The 15444-nt window shown below is 45.7% G+C and overlaps 1 long non-coding RNA gene across 1 annotated transcript; it reads right to left on the bottom strand.

Moving 5' to 3' along the window:
• Window positions 1-3006: 3006 nt before the first annotated feature.
• LOC142436508 (uncharacterized) lies at window positions 3007-11701 on the bottom strand. The gene is made up of 3 exons (XR_012781979.1): window positions 11525-11701; window positions 4650-10363; window positions 3007-4527 (listed from the first exon to the last, which is right to left on the bottom strand). It is a non-coding gene; the product is annotated as an uncharacterized LOC142436508 (long non-coding RNA).
• Window positions 11702-15444: the final 3743 nt, after the last annotated feature.

Raw genomic sequence — 15444 nt, forward strand, 5'->3', positions numbered from 1 at the left:
CCTTGGGACAGGGAGCTAGCAGCCCGTTTCACCTCCAGCACCCCTTCCTCTCTAATTCTGGATCCAGTCCCTCCAAATATCCTGCCCTGCCCTTGTCTAGGCTTCTTAAATGCGTTCCATGCTGCTTATGTTAGTCTGGGTGCCTTAGCGAAACAAATCCACAGAAACGCGTATGTATAAGAGAGAGTTTTATGTAAAGGGTGAGTGCACATCAAGAAAACATGCCCACATTTGCTTATGCACCCGCTTTGTCTTCAGCGATCATGTTGGGGTAGGCTGGTGTGCTTTTTCCATGTGGGCTTTGTTGTTTCTTAGCTAGATGGCCCCTTGTTTATCTTCCAGTCTTTAAGACCCTGGACACTATATCTTTTGATAGCCGGGCCCCAGGGTGCTTAACCAATACACCACAAGGGTTCATTAGCATGTGACTTATCTCCTGCCATTCACACTAGATGCTCAAAATAGCAGGAAACCAGGTTTCTCCTTTGTGGACACACCAGGTACTGACAGAACCAAGAACAGAGACATGCTTAGTTATATATCTTGACTATCATTAGCATATTATATGCCAGGCAATCTGTAAGCCTTCGCTCCCCTGACCTCTCACAGCCTCGGTAAATTGAAGCTAATAAAAGTAGTGCTCTCACAAGCTTGGTAGGAGATTAAACAACTCACCTAAGGGTACACAGCCTATCAACGAGGAGGCGAGATGAGGCAGTGTGTGGCTGCTGAACCCACACCCTTCACAACACCTCCATTAAAATGACTGAGGGCTATGAGGAACCAGACAGAAGCAGGTTCACAGCCCAGATTGAGTCAATTTAACTGCCTATTGTGCCTGACCCTTCTATCTCTGATCTTAGAAATGGGGTTAACAACAACAAAACACTGTAGAAGAAATGTCCAGCAGATGACAGGCACGCGATTAAACAACAAAAAATAAATCACTTAAGTTGAAATTCGAGCTCCTGGAAACCCCTCACATGCGTGCAGAGAAGGATTGGGCCCCATGTGGTGTTTCCAGTGCCCCCGTCCTTCCCCCCTAAAATGAGCAGTTGATAAGGTAATGCCTGGATTGTTCCAAGCCCCAGACTGTGGAGAACTAAAGGAAAACCCAGCATTATGAATCTTTGAGCACAGCCCTGCTGGGAAACCGCCCTGCAGTCACTTGTTGAAGACTGGAGGAGGGACAAGAGTAGGGAGAAGAACGAGGACTGAATGTGACACATAAGCAGGGGTGGCCTACATTCCATAAAGGAAAAAACTCAAGGTCTGCTTTTCTGGTGCCGGAAAGTTAAAACCCATCTGGTGCAGTTGAAAAGGTGTGTGTGTGTAGTGGGGGGGGGGGTGTTAGGGAGGAGGGGCGATGAGTCCAAAGGATGAACTCCATCTGCAATTGTGTCCTCAACTGCTTTCCCCTGCTAGCCACACGATATTTGTGGCTGGCCTGCCCTGCTTTTGTTATCAAGCCCAGAGAGGGCAAGAGACTAGCTCGAAGTCACACTGCAAGTTGGCAGCAGAATCAGGCCGAGAACTCTGGATGCTTAGAAAGCTTCACACAGACCTGAGAAAGTACCAAGGGAAGACCTGTTCGCTAACTGGGCAGCACTCACTGCATGCCAGCGCTGTTCCAGTGCCCCAGCCAGGGCATTGCTCCCTGTGTCCGTGTGTCTTCAGTGATGCACACAGGTGACGGATTGGCTTTTAATAGCATGCTTGGAAGGTTGAGGCCACCCAGCAGCACGTAGAAAGAAGGGCCTGCAAATCTACTTCAGACCAAGCAGCCTTTCAAGACCCTGGGGAGCACAGTTCTTCTTGGACACACAAGGAGGCCAGGAGTTGAAGTTGATTCCATGATGTAGTTGATTCCATGGTTCTAGCTATACCTAGAGTCACATCCACATTCATGTTTATATCTCTTCACTTCATGGGGTGTTCATGGCTCCAACTCTTCTGAAGCAGACCACCAGGATTTTGTTTAAGAGGCCTCTGGATAGGTTTGAACTGCCAACCTTTTAGTTTGTAGCTGAGTGCTAAACAACTTGTGCCATGCAGGGTGCTAAGCTCAGAAACTCAGTCGGTGCTTCATGATCTCAGTTGGAATTATAGAGAGGGTCAGTGATGACCCATTGACTGCTGGGTAATTGTTGATGTAGTCTCCCTGTGCAGACATGTAAAGTACCTGAAAACTTAAAATCCAACTCATTGAGTGCATCATCCTGCCGTGCGCCAGCCCAGCAGCATGCTCTGCTGGGGACATTTGGCCATGCCTGGAGACATTCTGAAGAAGGGAGTCCCACTGCCATCTAGTGGGCTGAGACCAGGGATGCTCGCTTAGCATCCTGGTGCAGGGAACAACACAGCCCCACAAGAAGGATGTTGGCCAAAATGTCAGCAGAGCTGCCACTGGGAAAATGGTCTAGTCCAAGCGCTGACCTTCGTAGAGGAAGAAAGCCAATCCAGAGCAGCTAAGTGACCTGCTGTGGGTTGCACAGCCTGATTCCAAGCCCAGTACTATACCCAAAGCTGTTACCACGCCCAAAATTAAACAGCAATAGCTGCCCAAAGGCCTCTTAGTTTGAGGACCAAGTAAGACAGTAAATGAGAAAGCCCTTTGACAAATGTGGCATGCTGCACAAACATGAGATGTTATTACCCAGGATCTTTTGATATATGTAAATAGATCTTGTACCAGGTCAGTTAATTTTCCAACTGCTCTATCTGAGCTTTCAGATGGCAGCACCTCTGTCCAACCCAGGAAAGGACTCCTGTGCATGCTGAGCAGCCCTGGAAAGCCTCATGCCTGGCTTCTCCCACCCCTCAGCTAATCTCCAAATGATTAATAAGGGCTCTCACTATGTTGTGGCTCCCAGCTGACAGATACTAGGCTATCAATGCATTCGTATCACCTCCTTCATGCCAGAGGGACTCAGTTATTCGAGGGGTTCCAAGGAGGACCCAGCCTGAAAGAGAAACGGGCGAGAGAGAGGAGCGAGACCAAGCAGATTCTTGTCAAGGTCTGAGTTTATTGCTACACAAGCCTCTCTATAAAGGGTGAGGCAAACAAGGGAGTTCAAAGGGGAGATAAAAAAAAGGAAGGGCGGGGGTGTAGAGCACACAGGGCAGGCGGCCGCAAGTCTGCAGTTGGAATGTCCGGTGCTGGAGCAGACAAGGGTGGGCCATCTGGTGTGTGTCAGGGTAGAGATAAGGTTGAGGTGACGTGGCTTTAGCCCTGCTGGGCAGGCAATATGGCCTTGGTTTTGTCAGGCTGATTATGTCCGGTTCCCAACATGAGAGAAGCCAGGAATATCTCCTCTCACAACTGTGCAGCAAACGAGATCAGATCTCCCAATCTGATTTTCAGCCCTCCTGTCTTTCCAAGTGAAGTGGATGGTCCATTTCACGTTGTCTCAAGTCTTTGCACATTGCATGCCAACATTGCGACACAGGGCGCGGCTGTGGGTCTTAGTAGACAAAGCCCCCACCCAGAACCCTGCCCCCAGAGCTCCTTAGTCACCCTTCACAACGCAGGTCCAGGCCGGGCTCCACACTGCAAGGCGATCAACCCTGACCCTCCAGTGTGGCCGTCCTCACACGCTCCCACATCCACCTAGAAGGACTGGAGATGAGAGATTCCGGAAGCTCCCTGCCTCATCTGCCTCCCTCCCCAGAGTGACAGAGCAACTGTAACTGATTAGGCAGGATGCAGCCTCATTCCCAGTCCCCACCCTCTCTGGGAAAGCAGGGCTGTCTGGCACCTCATCCAAGGCCTTTCCCCTGTGATCTCATTACTGAGTAGCTGCTCCTCTACCACCCACCTCCGTCACCTCATCTAAATACAGGGGAGATGAGTATGTCTTCTTTGCTGCTCCTTCCCTGAGTCCACCCCAGGAGCTCCCTGAACAGATCATCAATCACTTCTCATTACACCTGCAGCAGCCGTCAGATACTGCTGAACAGAGACAGGCGCCTCCCCTGCTGCTGCCAGGCTCCAGTGCACATGTGCACACACACGTGCACACACATTGTACAGGCCCACTCACATGGACACACAAGCATGCACACCCATGTGCACAAACTTTGTTCAGAGGTGGGAATTCTGCCCATTTTAGCCTCTAATATTGCAATCAGAGAGTGATAGAACAATGAAAGATGAAGGTGGATGAAGGAAGATCTATTTATTCCCTTACTTGTTACATAACCATTCAGGGCTCTTTTTTTATCCATACAAACACACCACCACCACCATCAACAATCATCAAGTAGCTGTCATGTATGCAGTGCTGCCCTATTCAAGGCGGTGCTGAGTATGTGAGGAGGATTCTCTCTAAAGCACAGCTCTGAGGAAGTCTGTCTCCTTCGCACTTTTACACACGCTGGGAGAGGAGCCTGCAGGAGGCTCCGTGCGTTGGGTGAAGCCACACGATGAGTGAGGAGACCGAGTGTGAAGCCAGGGGAATGAGAGCGCAGAGTTCACCACTTCACCACCATGCTGGTGTGCACAATCGATGAAAGGGTGGCTGCCAGCTGCAGGACAGAAAAAAAGTAAAGCATGTAACTTGTGGTTTTAGCTCTGGCTTACTTCCAAAAGGAATTGTTTTTGTTGTTCTAAAAAGCTTTATACCAAAAAAAAAAAGAAAGCTTTTTACCTCTATAAAAACAAAAGGCTACTGCTGTCAAGCACCTTCAGACTCAAGCCAGAGGAGAGCTCTCCCAGTGGGCTTCCAAGCTGTAAATCTTCACAGAAACACAGTACCTCCTGTGGAGTAGCTGGTTGGTTCAAGCCAGCAACCTGGCAGTTAACAAGTATGTCCCTTGTACCTGTAATACCTGTATAAAGTGTATTAAATATGAACTACTCCTGGTGTGTAATTTTAAATTGAATTATTGTGCCTGGAACTTTTTTTTTAATAGCTAAGAATGGTGAAATCAGACTCCTTTAGATGTTATGAGAAGAATAGACACTACACAGGGCTTGGACCCAACCCAGCTTAATTCAAAGGAAGGCAGATTTATTTTCTTCTGCTTCCCAGAAGGTTCCTCAGCAGAACGTTTAGCTATGGAAATTGTTTAGCTATGGAAAAGAGCAATCTCCTCTTGGGAAGATTCTGGTAGAAAGGGGCTTTGGTTACATATCCAGCTCAACCCAGCCCCAGAGCCCTCGTCATGTTTTATTTTGTTTTGCCCTTGACACTGATTGTCTTGGGAACTGTGGCCCCCGAGCAATGGCCAGGAAGTCAGGTCTTCTTGATGTAAATCCTCTAATATCCCCTACAATGATTTTCAGTGCCAATGGTAAGGCCCGCCTAGTGGCTGCCACATGCCCCTGAGCAGACACGTCAGAGCAGATGAGAGCATGAGACAGCATTTAAGAGAATGGTAGGCTGGCCTTGACTTAGCTGTTTGGCCTCTCCTCAGAAGTCATTTGTGACACTGACTGTCATGGGTTTCATTAAGAACAAGTCTATCTCTACCAAAGAAAACTGCAAGGTAAGAGGACTTTCAGCTCCAGCTACATATGTCTCCAAACTTACTTACATATTGTCCTGTTTTCAGAAGAAAAAAAATTTACTCAGTGCCTCCCGGGCAAATAAAAACTTTGGTACTACAACCTACAATCCCAGATAAAGTGTAGGTATCTGCTTTGGCAGCTCCCCTGGATCGAGCTGCTCCAGTAGCTCTCCACAAAAACCCTGTGAAGAGATGATCAGGCAGGATAGCCTAGTCTGTTCTGCAGAAAGAAGCTACCCCTGGAACCTCAGTGGCTTAAAATCTAGAAGTTTATTCTTGTTCATGCAAATTCTGACACTGGAAGGGCAATTCTACAGGGTGTTTGTCCTGCACACCGTCCGTCAGTGATTCGGGCTGCTTCACAAATATGGTGCCACCAGATCAAAAGGTGGATTCCAGGTCATCACAGAAGAGGAAGAGAGAAGTGGGGGTTGTGGATCAGTCTTTACATGCTTTGACACTTTAGTTGACATAGATCGCTGGATAGGGCTGCTTATATAAAGGTTATCAGTTCAAACCACCTAGCTGTACCACAAAAGGAAGGAGTCATCTGTTTTCATAAAGGGTACAGCCTAGCCAACCTCATGCAACAATTGTACTCTGTACCACAAGGGGTGAGCATGAGTCAGAACTGACTTGAAGGCAACAGGATTTGGGTTTTTTTGTTTGTTTGTTTGTTTGTTTGTTTGTTTGGTTGGTTGATTGGTTTGGTTTGGTGAGTGGGAGGTGGTTCTACCTACAGCATATTAATCTGAAGTAGTCACTTTAGGTTTTTTTGTTTGTTTTTTGAGAGATGTGGAAAAGCTCATTGGCTTTAATGGGGAGTTAACTCTGCCGCAGACGGCCTCCTCAAAATTTCCCTCCCGCTTCAGAAACTAGCAGAGATTTTCAATGAAGGAGCCTGCTGGCACCCGCTGGACATCTCCTTGCAAGGTCAGTCCTTTGGAGCCATTGGGAGGGAGAAAAAAGAGACTTTTATTCCTGTAAAGAATTCCAGCCCCAGAAATCCTGAGGGGGAAATTCTGCCCTGTCCTCTCGGGTCACTATGAGTCCGAATTGAATTTATGGCTATGAGTTGAGTTGTAATTCCATTCACTTACTGCTATTGACAGGTTGCTAGATTAGGGCTTGTCTTCCCAAATGCCAGCACTAAACGAAATTGAGCTGTCCAGGCCACAACAAAGGGGTTGGAAATACATCAGGCACACTCATTAGACACCTATGGCAAAATTCAGAACTGAGCATGCTCTGACCCAAGTCATGTAGACCCAGGTGGAAGGTCCACCTGGTCATACAGAATAGGACTTCACAAAAGTGCACCGAAATCAACCAATACGATCGACCAATGTCCTCCAGTGGTGTTGGGAGGTGATAGAAGTAGGCCTGGGCTCCTTGTCACCCTCCCTTGTTCACGTGCTCTGCAAGTGGAGGGTGAGGCCCTTGGGGGTTCCTGCCGTGGCTCCTCAGCTGGTTCTGCACTCCTGCTCAGGTATTCCTCCCATGAAACCGCCATATTCAGCTGCAAACTTTCCCCACCCCTGCCATGCAGCCCAGCGTGCTTTCCGGAGATACTGGGGACTTTTGGGGACTGCGATACCTGAAACTTTCTTCCATAACATTCACTTGGATTTACAAAACTGCTTCTGCCATATGAATTCTTTCAGCGTTGCTAAGCAAGAACTGAGGTCAACCACCCCAGAAACCTAACACTATCAAGTCAATTCTGACTTATATCAATCTAGGGGGTCCTCAAACTATGGCCTGCGGGCCGCATGGCCCTCAGAGGACATTTATTCAGCACGCCGGGTGTTTTTGCCCCGTTTTTTTTTAACTTCAAATTAGGTATGTGCAGTGCGCATAGGCATTTGTGCATAGTTTTATTTTTAAACTATCATCCGGCCCTCCAGCGGGTTTGAGGGACAATGAACTGGCCTGCTGTTTAAAAAGTTTGAGGACCCCTGAAAGGACAACGTAGAACTATGCCTGTGGGTTCCCGAAGTTCTAAATCTTTACAGGAGCTGAGAACCGCATCTTTCTCTGTGAGCCACTAGCGGATTCCAACTGGCCGGCCTCATGGTCACACACATTCCACCAGGCTCCTTGAGCCTTAACTTGATAATTTAATGAAATGATACTTCTCCAAGTCACACTGTATCATGGTCTATAATCTTGCTATTCTAATATCAAATTTAAAATAAGGAATATAGTTAAGCTCCAAATCCATAAGCAATAAGATCATTGAATCTCTTTGGACACTATTACTTAAAAAAAGAAAAAACTCTGTTCAATTATTTTCAGCACAGAAAAGCTTCCAGCGTTTACAGCTTAGTATTTAATTGCTTTTTCTCTTCTTCTTTTGCATTGGTGAATCATTTTGAGCTTATAATAATGTCAAAATAATAGTTTCCAGAGCCTCCAGGCATTCACTGTGTAATGATCATTTAAAAGATTTCTTGGTTAGAGGGTCCTCAAAAGAATAAAAAGCGTGTCCGCATCCCTGGTCATTTCTATATTCAAAAGAAGAAATTGCTCATCAAATGCTACAAGCCAATTTCTTTCTTCAGCCAAACTGCCCATTTTAGCATCACTGAATTAAGCAAATGGTTCTACATTTCAAAGTCAACAATGATACTCTTTTCCCTTTAACACGAGCATCTTAAACAGCTCAAAAAGTAGTCGAGCTCTTTATTATGGCTTTTCCTGAGAAAGCTGTTTCGTTGTTTATTTTATTTATTCATCTAGACTTTCATGTTAAGATTTGTGTATTTTAAGTTCTGCTAGTCAGGACATTTTAAACGGAGCCAGATTTTTTTTTTTATACTTTGTCTTTTAAAATATAATGAGACTGAGCAGTACATCCCTTAATAAAATATAAAGTCTTCCTATTTCTGTTTGTTTGTAATTTCCCTAAGGATAACTCTTAAAGTAGTAAAACCAAAACCCCCCATAATGAATTACATTTGGTCTACTGGGGGTTGTGGCCAACCTTTAGATAGAAAAATCCAGAGACTCCCTTCTGCATCTCCTTTCCCAACCAAACCCCGGTGGCTGGAGGCCGGAAGGAAGAAAGAGGCTGGGCTGCTGGGGCAGGGTGGGGAAGGGGTAACCTTGCAGATTATTTCAAATTCTACTCTGAAGGCAGAAACTTATCCCAATGAGATAGCTAGAGATTCACTTCCTTAGAAAAAGATTGAAATTAATGTGTCCCTTAGAAAAGCCAAAGGAAAAAAGTCGTTATTAATTTAGGCAATTGAAGAACTTTGAAAGCCATGTCTAGTACATAAAAACACCTGTCCCTAGAGCCCATTGGCCTAGGAAACTGAATTTTTATACCATGTAAAATAAAGGAAGGTCATTTCTTAGACTTGCTCAACAGAAGATTGTCATTTTAAACCGGTTACTGTAATGAGAAGCTGGGTTTTCGTAAAAAGGACTGAATGCTTGAGTCAGTGTGAAATGAAATTAGAGATGCATGTTCTGCGCATGGCAGCATTTCCGGAGGAGTCTGTGTTCCCGTGACTGCTCTCAATCTGTCTCGTGCCTTCTGGGAAACTCACAGCGTGGTGCCCACATCTAGTCTCTCGGACTTTCTTGCCAGCTTTGGAAAGGTGTTGAGTCTGTTGGATCTGCTGCACAGAGACAGCATGCAAGTGGACCCTTCCCACATTCCTCAGAGCAGCCCCCCAGTGTAAAGCTGTGGGTGAGGTTTGATGACCTTTGCCCCTTCATCATCCCGCATTCTTTGACGGACCCAAGCGCTCCCCCGAGGCATTACCGGAGAAGCAGCTACCCCATAGTTTCCAGATGGTGGGTATCAGCCTGTGTGCTCATTGGGATTGCCAGAGAGCTGTCCAAAAGACATCTTTGTCCCATCTCCACTGAGTCCGATTTTATTGGTCTGGAATGCAGCCTAGGTGCTTGGATTTTTTTCTCTCTCATAAGTTTTTATTGTGAATTGGGTGAAGGTTTACCAAGATCATCAGTTTTTTATTCAACAATTCATACACATTGTGTTTTATGCCACTTATTGCAATCTCCACAATATAATATGACTTATTCCACTCCCTACTTATGTCTTCTGTTTCCCTTCCTCCTCTCTTCCTACCCTTCTGAACTTGGGCCTTGGATTAATACTGCCCTTTTGAGATCAAATGGTTTGCTGTTTTCAGGTTTGTGTGCCTCACTTGTGTAATTGCTCCCATTATAGACCAATCTATTATTTGGCTGAATATTGAACCACAGGTAGGAGTTCATTTTCAAACTTAGTGAATAAGGACCATCATTTCAGAGGTTCTGTTAGTCCCTATCCAGCCAATAAGCCTGGTCTCTTTTATGACTGTGAATTTTGCTTCACTATCTAGGACCTTTTGATGTGATCCCTTTCAAAGAAGTTGGAATTGATAGTTGGAGATCATCTAGTTATTCTGTGCTCAGAGTCATGAAGTCTAATGTTCATGTGGTCCACTCACCACTCTTTCCTCCAGAGTGAGGGTGACAATACTTGCCACCTAGATGGCCACTTGTGAGCTTCTGAGATCCAGCTGCTACTCACCAGCGTGGATGTCGACCATAGTCTTTACAGTCTAGGTAATGACAATTGTCCTTGGTGTCCTTCACAACTATAATCCCCAGCCCCCAAGCCCAATAAAGCACTCCCTCCAGTTGTTCGGTTATGCCTAAGGAGTTTTGATAACTTCATCTTCTGTGTGCTCCGGAATATTCAATTCCCTGGATGATCAGAATGGTCAGTCAGGGCTCAGAATCTTGGTGTTAAGGCTCCTGGTGAGATCCTGGCACATCAGACACAGAGGTTGTGAGGCTAGAGGATGGGCAGAAGGGGATCATACTGAGTCTAACAAGGAAAGAAAAGGAAATGAAGGATATAAGCAATTAAAAGCAAGCGCATAAATAGATACAAATACACAGATGGCCCTTGCAACATTATTCCCAATCTCGCAAACGTGTCAACGGTCTAAATACCCATCAATAGGTGAATGGATAAGTCAAACATGTTGCCTATGGTATATACAATGGACTACTACTCAGCCATAAAGAGAAATGAACTCTTGACACAGGCTACAAGAGGAATGAACCTCATAAGCATTATGCTGAGTGAAATAAATCAGCTTCAAAAAGGACACATTTTGCTTAATTCCACTTACAAGAAATATCTAGGCTAGGAAAATGAATAGAGACAAACATATCCCAATTGTTTCCAGGGATAGGTAGGAAGGTAAGTATGGTTGTTACATAATGCCATGTCAATTGGACAAATAAGTGAGGTGGAGTCTTTCTTATACCTATATGAGTGTCCTTGGATTTATTTCTCTAGTCAACCCAGCCTAACCCAGTAGGGCCTGGAGGGGAAGTGCCATCCCTGAGACGATACTGAGCTTCCATAAGGGTGATGACATAATTTTGGAATGGGTAAGGATGATAATATGAACAACATGCAGAATGCCACTTAGTTATAATCTTGTAGAGCGTGGAAGTGACGAATGTTTTGATGCATGTATATTTAGTACGATTTTTAAAGAGTGTACGCAAAAGAGCAATATGGCAAGTCTGTGTTGCCATTTGCTGTTGCTCAGCTAAAAGCGATTCGGGCCTGTGTAGTCCAAAGGGAACCACAGAGGCTCAGGAGGAAAGCTGGTACCATCTCCAACTAAGACTTGTCTGACCAAAATGCAGAGTCTCCCTTCAAGTAACTGACAGGTCAGAGGCAGCTCATCTCTGCTGCAGAAGCAATGATTTGTCTCAATTCCCAGACCACTGTCACAACCATGTCTTGTTGCCCTCGGTGCCCCCCTTCCCCACCACAATAAGTCACTAGAAAGCCATGCTTCATTTAAAAACAAACAAATAAACCCCTTCTGCCTCCATCCTGGCACTGTTTCAGCTTATTTAGCATCATAACATATGTCATCTGTTTCCCTAAACAATCTAACATGGACATGGCACGATGGGACTGATGAGTTAGGCAAATGAGAACCAGCCTGCCCTCTGAACACACACGATGGCATTTGACTTGCTGTCAGTAGATGCTGTCGCGTTTCTTCTCCTCTTTCCTGGAAAATAAATACAGAAAAGAAAGAGGACATGAAAAGGGCTGCAAGATGTTTAGCTCTGGTCTTTCTAGAAAGTGTAGAAAAAAAGTATGTGACCCCTGCCTGCCTTTAGATGCCCCACTCCTCTGGCTAACAAGGATTGCGCACTGACCATGGACAAGACATCTGGATCTGGGGGGAGGATATAACAATTGCCCCCACCAGCAAAGAGTTTCCAGATTTACGGGACTGCACAGGCCAGGGAGCAGCTCATAAAAAGAACAAGAAGAATCGCAAAGGAGGGTGTGCTCCAGCACCACTTCGTCCAGCTGCAGACACATGAAGGCAAAGTTTCCTTTGCTTTCAGTCAAGTTTATGATTTCCGCGGCATCCCTTACCAACACCTTCACAAAGATCTAGGTTCTTGGGTTGTTTCGTTCCAGGGCGGACATCACCTTGGTAAAGCCACACTCTAAGGACAGCTCATGGTCCAAGAATTCCACCTATATGTTTTGAAAGGGGCCATGTTAAAACCCCTGGCTCAGACTTTCAGAACTGGGCACAATACAGCAAACCCACCATGGGGACAGCAGGATTTGGTAACACTCTCATCTCCATCACAACCTGGACCTGGCAAAGCTATTTTCTTCCACTCACCATCTTTCAATCAATATTTACTCAGCTATTAGTTGCTCCCCAGGCTCAGCATCAGAAAAGTGTTCAAACGTTACCTAATTGTCCATCTAATGGTAGAGGTCTGTGCAAGGGATATGAGAGCAAGAGGCTCAGAGATGATCAGTGGGTAACGAGAGAGGGATTCACCTTTATCATTTGTAGAAAGCCCCTGGCAGACTTTCCCTGGAGCAAGCAAATAAAGCTGCTCCCGGCTCAGCTCCATTCCTGATCTGGTCTTGCCATGAGACTATCCAGGCTTTGTCCCAACCCCACGTTCTGGAAACCACGAGTGGAAGGAGGTGGATCTTGGGGATACCATGGAAAAGAATGGGCATTGCACAACACTTCATTGTACTCATATGGAGCTTATACAAAGGCCAAGAGATAGAACCAGGTGAGACTGTGAACAGGACAAGGTGATACTGCATGGTTTAAAATCAGAAAAGGTGTGCATCAGGGTTGTATCCTTTCACTGTTTTTATTCCATCTGTATGCTGAGCAATTTATACAAGAAGCTGGTCTATGTGAAAAAGAACATGGCATCAGGATTAGAGGAAGACCCAAGTAATGTCATTAGGAACATTTTCTCACTAAAAATTTTAGGTCATGGCATCAAAAAAGTGTCATTTTAACCTAAATGGGTTTTTAGACCAGTGAAATAACAGCGAGAGTGAGTCAGCATTGTGCACAGAATTGAGCGATACTGGTTCTTTGGGAAATTCATAATCCAACACTGACACTGCTGAGATAAAGGATGACAGTGAGGAAGATTCTACACCTGAGCTCTGTGATGGGCCAACGTGGTGCTCTACTCTCTTCAGGAATGGATGAGCCAGCTCCACCAAGATTCCCCTTTACTGGAGCACCTGCTATGTATGTAGACGTTGAACACAAGAACGCTTTGGCGTTCCTACAATGATTTCTGACCGATGAGGTCATCGAAAAATTGATTATGATAGCCCGGAGGTTTACTTTCAGGTTTTAACCCCTCTTCAGTTAATTTCTGTGCATGGGGGAAGGTTTGGGGCTTGCTTCATTTTCCTACATACGGTATCTCAGTTTGTCCAACACCATTTGTTGAGCAAGCAGAATTTGTCCCTTTGGATATTTCTGTGTCCTTTTTCGAAGGCTAGTTTCCTGTTGACTGGTGAATATATGTGTAGCTTTTCTGTTCGAATCCATTGATCTATATACCTCTCAGTGTACCAATACACTGCTCTCCCTTAGGGAAAAACAACAACAAAAGTTGTATGAGCCCCTATATAATGATTTTTTTTAATGGACGATGAACTATTTTCCAGGCCAGCACTATCCTATGTTTGAGCACATTGCTGCAGCCACTGTGTCAATCCATCATGCCTTATAGCCTGCGGTACTCATGTTCAGGTATAGTGTTCTGCCATTCACAAGGTTCACACTGGCCAGTTCTTTCAGAAGTGGAAGACCAGGTCCTCCTCCCTCGTCTCTCTGTCTGGAAACTGCTGAAGTCTACCTGCAGTGAGTGACCCAGCAGGCATTTGAACTACTGGCTGCAAAATTTCCACCATTACAGCCAAATGCAGGCCACCACAGTACAACAGACAGTAACAGCATCTTAACACCACACAAAGGCTCCTCCCTGGGGAGACCACGTGTTCAGGCAATTGCTGCTGTTACACATGTAAGTGGGGGCTACATGAAGTCGCACCATCTCCTGTGGCCCTTCCAGGAACAGGCCATTCTGCTGTTGTTTCTACTGGACTTAGGCTCAGCTGCCAACCTGCCCTCTGCACGCATTCTTCTCCTTACCCTTCCATGTCACCTTCTCTTTGCCCAAGTCAATACTGCTGGTCAGTCACCTACTGGTGGATGCTTGCTTCTGAAGTTTCTGAACCACATTTCCCCATGGTTATGAGACATTGCTGCTGCCACTGCGCGCATTTAACAGGTTACTTTACACCTTCAATGAGAAATCTAGGGGAATAGAAAGAAAGCTTCTTCTTTCTCCCAAGGAGTGGGTGGTGGTTTTGAACCGTTTCCCTTGAGGTTAGCAGCCCAATGTGTAACCCACTACACCAGTAGAGCCTTGGTGGCACTGTCCAGCAATTATTAGACTGCTAAATATGAGGTCAGGGTTTCAAACCTACCAACTTCTCCTTGGGAGAACGATAAAGCTGTTCCCATAAAAGACTGACAGCTCCAGAAGCCCTCTATAGGGTGGCTATGAGTTGGAATTTTGCGGTCATTTAGGGCTTTTTGGTGGCATGTGATTTTTTAGGGCTTTTAGGTTGTTTGTGGACGTTCAAGGTGTGTTTGGGGCATTCGGGTGGTTTGGGTTTTTTAGGGTGTTTTATAAGATTTTAGGGAGTGTTTAAGGGATTTAGGGGTGGTTTTTTAGAGTGTATAGGTATTTTTCAGCACAATAGGGTGTTTTTAGTGATGTTGCAGAGTTCCATAGGGATTTTAGGGTATTTTTAATATTATATGTGTTTTTTTCCCCCAGCATTTTAGGTTTTCTTAGGGCTTTCATGGTGTTTTCAGGGCATATATGGGGTTTAGGAATGTTTAGGGTTTGGGAATCTTCTAAGGATGATTTTTGGAAGTTTCACATGTTTGGGTGGGCATTTGGTGTTTTTTTGTGGCTTTAGAGTGTTTATGGGATCCTGTCAATTTGCAGTTTTAATTCCGCAAAGAAAAGTCAGACAGCAAGCCAGAAAGGAGCAGGAAATGAAGGGGAAGCCCAGGCCACATGTTACAGCTGCCAAGTCCGGAGAACCTAGGTGTGGTCGTTGGCTACCTGGGACCGGGAGTGGGGCTGTGCTCCTGCCCAAGGGTGCTAGGGAGTAAACCAATCTCAGCTGGACGTTTGGCTTTTCTACTAATTAGCCGACTCCATGAACTTTCCCAAGGGCAGCTGGCGAATTGCCAGGGGAACCCAGCTAGACCCCCCACACAAAAGCACAGGGATGGTTACAGGAACAGGAGGTTTCACACAGTGGATGTGCAGGGCTTGGGGTCGGGATTGGGGGCCAAGGTGAGGAAGGGGCAGCAATAAGGCCTGGTCCCAAATAATCAGACACTGAGCAATAAAAGTACAAGGACTGCCAAGAGAACATGGGGACAAAGGATGGCTGGACTTCATTTGATATCTTTGGACGTGCTGTCAGGAGAGACCAGTCCCTGAAGGGACATCAAGTCCATGAAGGACATAATGCTTGGCAAAAAGTGGAGG

This window comes from Tenrec ecaudatus, unplaced genomic scaffold (genome assembly GCF_050624435.1).
Source record: "Tenrec ecaudatus isolate mTenEca1 unplaced genomic scaffold, mTenEca1.hap1 Scaffold_3750, whole genome shotgun sequence".
Classification (NCBI taxonomy): domain Eukaryota; kingdom Metazoa; phylum Chordata; class Mammalia; order Afrosoricida; family Tenrecidae; genus Tenrec; species Tenrec ecaudatus.